The sequence below is a fragment of the Coenobita brevimanus genome, chromosome 116 (assembly GCF_032717465.1).
Source record: "Coenobita brevimanus isolate Jiangsu-jjx chromosome 116, ASM3271746v2, whole genome shotgun sequence".
Classification (NCBI taxonomy): Eukaryota; Metazoa; Arthropoda; class Malacostraca; order Decapoda; family Coenobitidae; genus Coenobita; species Coenobita brevimanus.
This window is the reverse complement of record NC_137069.1, coordinates 13,549,764-13,560,848: the sequence shown is the minus strand read 5'-3', so window position 1 is coordinate 13,560,848 and position 11,085 is coordinate 13,549,764.

Sequence of the window (11,085 nt, the reverse complement as noted above, 5' to 3'; positions counted from 1 at the left end):
GAGACCATCTTTCCCATTTCGTTCTATCTCCAGACGATTTTACTCAGCTCAGAATCATTAGCACCGTCTCCATCTCTGTCCTCGTTACATTGGTGGGTTTGGGGCTTAAATCAGTGTCTCGCAATAACCACTAGCACTATCTCTATATCTGTCCTCGTTACTGTGGTGGGTTTGGCTCTTAATTCAGTGTCTCGCTTCACATAATGTTGTCCCCCAATTACGATGACACCTTTGCCAAAGCCGCTCAAGCGACAAGCAGATGATTTCATCCAGCTTTAAGAGGGTCATTTGGCAACAAACATATGATTTCCATTTTGGTAACTGTGACGGTTTGGGATTGTCACTTCATTTCCCGTTTTCCAAAGTGTTGCGTCTGCTCTACGATTTACTGTATTATTTATCTATATATCTGCCTATTTTTTTTTAATTATCGTCAGTTTACAACCAGACGATTTTATTCAGCTTCTGGGGAATCGTCTGCAATTCCCTGATCTCGATTTTCATTTTTCTGGTGGGTTTGGGTCTTTCTTTGACCCCCCTTTTTTTGCTGTAGTGTTGATTTTTTTTTTTTGCACGACTGTTTATTAATATTTATCGCCTTCCAGCCAGTGACTCATTTATATGCTATTCTTCACGTACAGTCATGCTCAAAAGCTCACAGACAATCCTCCGCCAGCATTCCGTCATTCCTTCCATGCTGTCAATCTTCCCAAAACGAAAGAGGGCATCCTTCCTCCTCATTCTCTCTAGCTGTGTTCTTCATACTGGCATCACATGAAAAAAAATAGTGTAGCACCTTCCATTGCCACAGCCAGCAGAGAAGAGGTGTTTAATTTTTGCTCATGTACTTACACAGCCTTACGTACACTCCTACACCCCACACTCGCTCATCAGGGTGTGTTCAGTGTAAGGTATTGCATCCTCCGGGTTTATTTGATTCCTTCTCATCGTCATCTCGCCACACACCCGAAGTTTAGGAGGTTCAGTAATTGTCGAGTTGAGTGACGCTTCTAGTATAGTGATGGTGGTATTGGTAGTTGTGGTAGTGATGGTGGTAGTGGTAGTTGTGGTGGTGATGGTGGTAGTGGTAGTTGTGGTAGTGATGGTGGTAGTGTGGTAGTGATGTTGGTGGTAGTGGTAGTTCTGGTACTGATGGTGGTGGTGGTGGTGGTGGTGGTAGCTGTGGTAGTGATAGTGGTATCGTAGCCGTCGCCGAGGCGTTTCCAAAAATGTTAGATTGTAGGGATTTTTTAAGAGGAGAGAATGTTCAAGTTGGTCTTGTCGTGGATGTCAGGAGAAAGATAAAGATGAGTCTGGGGTTTGATTGCAGTTTTATTCTCAAGGGAAAGTAATCTTGACAAGAGCAGTACTAAGGTGCATGCAGTTTATGCCAGCTAACTCTGTACCCCGTCATCCCAGCCTTTTCCACCGTGACTCTTCTCTCTCCTGTCGCATTCTAACCCCTTCTGGCTTGTCTCTCCAATTTTCCCTGTATATGGCTGGTTGGGTCATGTGTGTAGGCACGTGCGTGAGGAACTTTCCACACGTGTGGAGTTTTCCATCAAGCGTCATACTGTGTTGTGTGCGAATTTCATAAGCTAGAATCTGCACTGCTGTTTCCCCCAGCTCTCTCGAGCATAGGCACGACTTTCTTCAAACTTCTGTATTACATATTAACCTCATATGTCACTAGCTGTTATGCAGTGTGTTATGATGTTTTAGTGTCCTGACATCACTCGGTCATGCCAAGCTGTTGTACCTACGACAGCGTGTAGTAACAAATTACATATTCTGTCATAACCTATTAATACATAGTATTCATCACAATAAAGACACAATAATATTGTAGAACCATGACATATTGTATGGAGTAAATACACGGTAGTAAAATTGAACACAGAACATTGCAGTGTAGTGATATAACGTATATATGCATTTATTCAGTGGTAATTTTATGTCAGTACCATGCCAAGACTATAGTATGAATCAGCCATATGCAATGTACCTATTCTCTTTCTCTCTCTCTCTCTCTCTCTCTCTCAGATATATTAACAGTCTTGTATAAAATGGATACATGTATAGGCCTATTAGTTTTATGAATTATGCATAGTTAGATTATATTAAATGTTACCTCATAATTTTCCTTCATTTCCTCTCTCTCTCTCTCTCTCTCTCTCTCTCTCTCTCTCTCTCTATATATATATATATATATATATATATATATATATATATATATATATATATATATATATATCCATCATCCAATCTTACATTGCCCCATGAGGAGCGTAGAAGCCCGGGGCTAGGCAGTTGGTCCCGACATTTAAGAGGAGTGAATGTATACATATATATAAAGTGTGCGTTTTCGTACACTGAAGAACGAGGGTTCGCGCCCCGCCAGGGTTATAAACTTTGGGAGCGTTCTTCTGGCCACATACTGCATTGGAGGACATCAGGGGTGCTGTGGCTGAACCAGTGTTGCATACTATAAGGTATGCTTGCACCCAGTCAGCTTGCGCGGGCCGATTACACTTGGTTCACAGACTACACACACATCCAAAGCCACTTCAACACTACAATACACTTACAAGCACTTCTCACCCTACATACAGTCTCTACCAGACAGCCTAAGCCACTTGGCATAGATACATTGGCTGTATCGTCCCCGCTTCGGTTGGGATAGGCCGGCCCTGCAGTGGACACTCAAACTGCTGATGAGATTATATATATATATATATATATATATATATATATATATATATATATATATATGATGACGCAGCCCTGAGGGGATATTCTCCCGCATTTGGTCTGATCAGCTAGTCAGGTCAGGTGCGGGTAAGGGGATGGGTCTGTTATGATGTGGCAGGGGTAAACCAGCTCTGCTGTCGGGCCCTGCTGCGGATGTCACTGATTGCATTGCGCAGTTGACCCTTGTGCGGTGTGGTGCGGTGAGGATCTGTCCGTTCTCCCCTTGGGGCTAAGATGCGAATGAATGTGTTTGAATGGATGAGTAAATGGGGAGTGTGTCGTCCTGTCTCGGCTACCTCCCTTTCCTTGGGGGAAGCAGCCTAGGTATATAGATAGATAGATAGATATATAATTCACAATATTTACATAATATAAACATTTCACTCAGGGAGTCTCACTTGAACGTTTACTCTTCCTCCCGTAAATACTGACTCCAAGTTTGCAATCCTTGCTTGCATTCTGTGCATAGCCAATAGTAATATACTAAATATAATGGAGAAGATATAAAGACAACTGGAGCTGGGCTATACACATAACATGGACTGAACACACTTATACTCAATTCTTCCAAGGGCTTCATTGTTTGATTAATTGCATAGTTTCAAACTTAGGTGATGTCAACTTAATATTTGTGCTTATTTTTAAATTCATCTTCGGCAGTGGTTGGAAGTGTTTGTGTGAGTGATTATGGATGGCATAGTGATGGTTTGCAGCTAAGGTGGACAAAGATGGTGTAAGTACAGCACAACAGTCAGGTGCTGTGTATACTCCTGATGCTGAAGTATGAGATGGTGGTGTATCTGGACAAATTACGAAAACTGATGTGTTATGAGTGAAGTGCAAAAACTGTGACTGTCCGATGCGCTGATGGTGGGTGAGTTTATCTGAAGCAAATGTGAAGTTGCAATGCTGATGAATGTCACGATTTCTTACGATAGCCATTTCACAAGTTACTGTTCCAGTTGGCTGAAACGTGAAGATGTATGGAGGACAAAGGTGAACAGCATGTACGGATATACGACACTTAAGTTCAATCGTTGATTCACTAGCGAAAGTGACAGTGTCATGTCTCTTCGAGACCAAGATGAGTTCGGTGTTGGTGTTGATGTTGATGGTGACCAAAATGTCATTCTCCTTAGATGGAAAAGGGTATATTTGATAGACAGTGAACATATTATCCGTTATGAATGGTACATGAACTATTACTGATGTTGAAATTAGAGTCACTTCTAAGTATGGATAATATAGCTTGAGATTCCTATCCTGAAACAAAGACTTCAAACCATGCTAATGTATGCCTTGATTGATTATTTGACATAGATCGTGAACTGGAAGTAAGTTAATAGTGATCTTGTCATTACCAGCATTTGCAATACCTTCCATTAAAGCTTGATAACGAGCCCTGGTGTTGTCTGACTGAAGTAGATTTATGTTCATATGTTCCATCATTACTGAGAAGGGTTGAAAAGTGTCATGTTCCCTTCCATTGCATTTATTTTCGCCACACTCTCTTGAGTTATCCTTTCTGTCTTTCTGAGATTTGTCACAATCGTCATCATTGCCGTGTTTTGATTGTCAACTAACTTCTGTTGATAAGTTTAATACCTAAGCTATGTTAATGAATTTGTTGTTAATTTCTTGAAGATCTTGTTCCATAGCCAATCCAAAAATATTGCCTAGAATTGCACCACCAAGGTCAAACAAACCGCGCCTCTCACGTGTAAGTGCAATGTTGTTCATGTCCTTAAGTGTCTCAGTTCCACGAGATGGAATATCTTGGATCGTGGTGAGCATGGCAGTCTTTGATTGTTCTAACTTCCATTTTGCTCACTTCATGAATTCAGTCATTTCCTTGTGTTATGAGCTTTTGGAGCAGAACTTCTTATCGCTACTTCCTATGTCCTCAGTGGCTTAGCAGTGTTCTCCAACAAAACCGGTAATTCATATAATATATCCAAATTAATTTCAGTACTCATGATATCTTTCACAAATGCTGTCGTGGCCACTGGGGCTATGAGGCATCCATGCCTTATTATATGCTGAGGGTCCAAAGTGAGCTGACCCTCCTGCCATATAGATGAGAATCTATGGTATAAGTCCCCTCATCGTTTATTATCGAAAAAAAAAAAAAAATCTATTAATTAGCTAATCCGGTCACCCTGAGGCAGATGATAGTGATGATGCCCATTATAAACTGGTTCTTGAAGAACAATAACTTTTCTCGTTGTTTCATTTATAAGAGTTTAAATCGATATCTAGATCAGGTAAATGCTGTATTGTGGCATTTGTAGCCACAGTTGCACCTATTTTTGTTTGTTTGTTATGCGATGTTAATTTATTTCTGTATGAACCAATTTCTTTTAGTTTATTTTCATCGTCTGTGTTCAGTTTTTTCGGTGGTGTCCGAGGTTACATAATTGCTGGTTAATTTCCATGAGACCCTTTTCAAGTGATCAACATGAATTTGCTTTTCTTTGCCACACGACAGTGACTTAATTACTACCTTATTGGCTGTTCTCTTAATTACTGTGTATGGGCCTTCAATTTCGGTGATAGTTTATTGTCTCGTGTGAATGATACCAGTATATTCACACACACACACACACACACACACACACACACACACACACACACACACACACACACACAGAAACTTTCAATGCAAAAGTTGAGTAAGGAGAAGATACAGAAAGTGAACAAGATGGAGAGACGAAATTCGCAGGTTTGCTAGGATTGGATGGAACAGGCTAACAGTCAGTAGGTCAGAGTGGAGAAAGATGGGAAAGCCTTTCGTCCTGCAGTGGCTTATCTCAAACTCCTGTTGCTGATGATAATGATGACCAATGTCGTAAGCTGTTTCATGGTCTTTTATAACCTGGGAATTTTTCTGATAATGTAGTAAATGAATAGTTATATGAATAGAAAGATAGATAAAGATACATAGATAAACACAATCCTCGTCAGTTATTAAATTAAGAAGTTACTCTGGCCCCCTCTCCTCCTCTGTCCTCCTCTCTCCTCCTCCTCCTTTTCTTTGAACAACAAACACAAGAAGAAAAGATAGATAATATAAATAAATACGTAAATCCTCGTTATATATATCCGAAAATTTAGAAGGTATTCTGGTCCCCTCTCCTCCTCCTCCTCTTGCGTCTCCTCCTCCTCCTCCTCCTCCTCCTCCTCCTCCTCCTCCTCCTCCTCCTCGTATAAGCCTACCCTGTGGACTTAGGATAACTAAAACACTGTCTCCACATTCACCTCATTTACCTGTGTTCTTGTTGGCTAATGAGCTCCCTAACACCTCCTCCTTAGTGATTTATATCTATGCGGACCTCTTTCGCTCACTGAAGGATAAAAACTGAGGGTCGTTGTTTAAGGCCTGTATTCTCGTCGGTTACGAAGCTCCTTAACACCACTTCCTTAGCGGTTCATTTTTGGATATGGCGGTTAATATTCATCTGTACGCTATTTATGCAGAGTATGACGATACTGGAAGTATTTGTCACACAGAAGAGAGCAGCAAGGTGTAATATACAAAATAAATCGCCTAGGAAAAGGTGTTAGCAAGCTTCCTTATCTGGAGTAATAGTAGTCTTTTCTCTCTTTTCTTGTATTTTATATTGCAGTACATATATACACAATACTCTACATATACATATTACATAGTAGGTGATGTACTGTACAATTGTATAATAAAGAAAAAATCATATCAGACGTAAATGATAAAGACCTTAGGACATCACAGTGCACATATACATTATAAGGTATAATACCTATCCTACTTAAAAAACCAAATGGCATCAATATAATATACAAAAGGTACAGGGAAAAAATAAAAGTCCTAGGTGGAATTTAAAAGCTAGCATCAATAAAAAAAAAAAAAAAGTCTAAATAGAATATAAAAGCTCGCATCAATAAAAAATAAAAAGGTCCAGGGTAAAATATAAAAGCTAGCATCAATAAAAAATAAAAATATCCAGGGTAAAATATAAAAGCCAGCATCAATAAAAAATAAAAATATCCAGGGTAAAATATAATAGCTAGCATAAAAAAAAATAAAAATGTCCAGCGTAAAATATAAAAGCCAGCATCAATAAAAAATAAAAAGGTCCAGCGTAAAATATAAAAGCTAGCATCAGTAAAAAATAAAAAGATCCAGAGTACATTATAAAATCAAGTAGCCATAAAATATACAAGGCGCGGGCCTGTCCTCATGTCTTTGTACCCATTCAATCCTCGACCTCAAAATATCTAGCTCTTCATAAACTGGACTGATATTATAGTAGTAGTAGTGGTAGTAGTGGCAGTACTAGTGGTAGTAGTACTAGTGGTAGTAGTAGTAGTGGCAGTAGTAACTGCAGTAGTAGAGGACAGTAAGGTGTAATAAGCAAAATAAATCGCTTAGGAAAGGGTGTTAGGGAGCTTCCTTAACTGTCGAGAAGTCCGTCATGTGACACCTAATTCTCACTAGTATACAGGCTGCTCCATTTAATACTCTACCCAAGGCTTGTGTGTTGAGGGCACGGCCCAGCCAGCCTTACCAGTGTCTACCCTGTATCCTTTTCTTCTTCCCATATCTTTTTGTTTAGTTTTCTTTTCTTTCTTTCTTTTTTTTTTTACATTCATAGACTCCAAGGTTTATTATTAATTTCATAAAACAGCTAATATTTCTTCTCTCCCCACACCAGCAGACCCACCCTGTATTTCTGCTTGTGACACGCTAACCGCGTCAGCCCAAGGACGTCTGATTTAATTTCTGATGCTAAGAATTGCCAGTTTGAACACACACACACACACACACACACACACACACACACACACACACACACACATAGAAGACGGTACACAACAAAACCGGTTTAATAAAAACAAATGCAATAAGACCAATTAAGTGCTCTCTCTCTCTCTGCTTTGGGAGGTATCGTAAAAAGAAAGAATGATTCGGCATGAAAACTGATAGCGAGCTCAGTTACTTTGTCTTCTTTTTCTGCGTCGCCGGAGACAATTTTCAGACTAAAGGAAGCTAGTGTAATGGTTCAGGGAGAAATACAGGAGCAGATGCAGGAAGAAGAAAAGAGGAAGATGGATGCAGAGGAGGAGGAGGAGGAAGATATGCGAAGATGGGCAATTAGAAGATATGAGAAGAGATGCTGAAATGGAAGAGGAGGAGGAGGAGGAGGAGGAGGGGAAGGAATACAAAGCAATACAAAGGAAAGCAAACAGCAACAGACATTATGGTCCTGTCAAGGCTGCTTGTTACAGAGTAGACTATGACTACAAGATCTAACTCTGCATGCTGAAGGATAAGGATAGTAAAGCAAGAAGGCTCCTCCAGCCTCCAAACCTTCCAGGAAAAAGTGAGAAAAACTATCATGCAGCATGGAAAAACTGACATGGAAATTTCATAGGAAAAACTGGAAAGCAAAAGTTACATTCTATTATACTTTATCTATAAGCTACCAGTTTGAATAACCTGAAAGAGAAAGTAATCAAATTAACGAGTAACTACAGCCTGACATTATGAACGGGTACACTGAATAACGAGGCATCTGTAGATATAACGTGTAAATTGCACAGTGTACAGTGTGGATGTTCAGGGGTGGTGCGGCAGCCTTGCCTGGAGCTTTTAAGGTAGGCAGCAGTCAATCAGGCCCCAGCTCCTTTCACTCCACTGAGACAAGGAACTTCCCATGTGAGACAAGTTCACAAGTTAACTCCGGAAGCAGTGACTCCTGGTACATTAAAAAAAAATCCCAATTGTGGTCAGTTAGCTAACAGGGACCCTCAGCCCATCACAGGTCTACAGTAAAGTAAGAGTTGTGACCGTTAACTCAGGGCTATCTGTGCATATCCTAATCTGTGCTTATATTACTTTATTTGCATTGAATAAATTGAAAAATATATAATGACATGACGCTATGCTACGTACGGGTACGTTAAGTTTACAGGGTGTCTCGTAGACAAAAAGGGAATGAACTTCCACGTAGCTGGTAACAGTAAGTTATTCGGACAGAAAAAGAGTCAGCGGAAGATTCTTGTGCAAATACTTGTCTCATTTGTTTTTGAATGTTTTGAGATACTGTTCACGTTAACTGAGGCTAATCTGTTCCAGACACAGTATTTACTTCTCTGTAGAAGAGTATTTTGCTTCTTGGGATTGGAAACGTTTTCCCATAATTTTGCAGCCATTACTCGTGGTTTGACTTGACCAGTCTATTTCAAAATATTTATTCATGTCTAAGTTGTCATATTCCTTCATAATTTTGAAAACTTCAATAAGGTCCCCTCTTAACCTGCGTTTCGTTAGACTAAATAGTTTAAGTTCTTCATGTCGTTCCTCGTATGGTTTGTTTCTTAGTCGTGGTATAATTTTTGTGATTCTTCGCTGTATTTCTCTTATTTGTATATATCCTTTCTGTAGTACAGAGACCAGAACTGCACACAATACTCGAGATGGGGACGCACTAGCGAGTCGTACAAGGCAAGTATGACTTTTTCCGATGTAAACTCGAAGGTTCTTCCAATAAATCCCACCAGCTTATGCAATTTTAACCGTCTCGGTTCACAGCTTCCTCAGTTTAGGTCATTTGACATTATCACACCAAGATCCTTTTCATTGTCAGTACTTGATAACTGGATATTGTTCATTTTGTAATTCGCATGGACGTCGTTACTTCCAGTATGAAGTACTTTACATTTTTCTATGTAGAATTTCATTAGTCATTTTTCTTCCCAGCTTACAAAAGTATTAATGCCAATTTGTACTTGCTGCCACTGTAATTTTGAAGTTATTGTACTGGTTATTTTAGAATCATCTGCAAATTTAGATACTTTACAATTTAGACCCTCATCTATGTCGTTTATACTGATAATAAAAAGTATCGATCCAAGTACTGAGCCCTGGGGAACGCCACTAATCGCATTACACTATTTGGATTCCTTTCCGTTTATCGCAACTCGCTGTTTCCGGTCTGAAAGCCAGTCTTGTAATCGTTTCTGGTATATCCTTTTATTCCATGGGCTTCTATTTTGCTTACGAGACACTTTTTTTTTTTAACGTGTCCGACCCTAGGCAAAGGCTTCAGGGCCTATTTTTCGGGGGCAGTGACCTATTCCGAGGCCCATTAGCCCTCCTACACCTCCACATGTCACCACTTCGGCGCTAACACCCACCATCCATATTGTGTACATGCTAGGGCTGTCTCATACAGGATTAATGTACTGTAAGGGACAGTGTTAATGCTTTCTGAAAGTCAAGGAGGAGGAAGAGGAGGAAAAGGAATAGAAAGAAGAAGATACTCTTGGAAGACAAAGGAAAAACTGAGCTGGTTTAATGGTTCAGGGAGAATTACTGATGTAGACTGAAGAAGAATGATGCAGAGAAAGATGGATGTGAAGGAGAAGAAAGATGGAGGAGCAGGTAGGAATGTAGAGATGGTCAATTAGTGGGGGGGAAGAGGAGGTATGCTGAGATGGAGGGGGAGGATGAGGAGGTGGAAAAAGAAATGCAGAGCTGAAAATTTTGACAAAAGAGGAAGAAGGGGAAGGAAGAGAAAAATATGCAGGTACAAAAGAGGAACAAAAGGAGGAGGAGGTGGAAGATGAGAATGAAGACAGGACGAGGAGAAGGAGGGAGAGGGAGACTGACAAAAAGAAGAGGAAGAGGGAGAGGAGGAGAAAGGAGGAGAGGAGGATAGACAGTTTAGAGGAAGAGGAATGTAACAGAGGGGGAGAAAGATTCAGAGGGAGTTGAGGAATTAGGAGGAAGAGGAAGAACATGGATGAACAGGAAGAAGACAGAGGCGGAGAAAGAGGAAAAATGAAACGGGCAATTAGGAAGAAGAGGAAGAAGATGGATTCGGAAGATCAAGTGGAAGAGATACACAAAGACGGAAGAGGTGAAGAAGAACAGTTTTTCGAGATGACTCAGGTTAACTTCACCAGCAAGACTCAAGATGCTCAGTGTCCGAAGGCTGAGTTTCAATGTTAAGTGTTCTTATACTGTAATACCGAAAGATTCATAACACCTCTCGCTCGGGAACAGGTCTGACCCCACCATGCCAGCTTTACGTCTCTCTCTCTCTCTCTCTCTCTCTCTCTCATATATATATATATATATATATATATATAAAGGCGGTAACATTTATGGATTAAGGAACGTAATGTCAGCAGTCTGTGTCTCTATGTGACTCCCCTTCTCCCCCTCTTTCTTTCAGGACTTGTCAGCAGTCAGCCAGCGTGTCAGCAGTGTGTTCAGCTTCAGTAGGGAACGCTGGATTAAGTGCTCACGGCTGTGTTATTTTAGCCAGAGTCTTTTGAAGTGGGGAGAGTCGC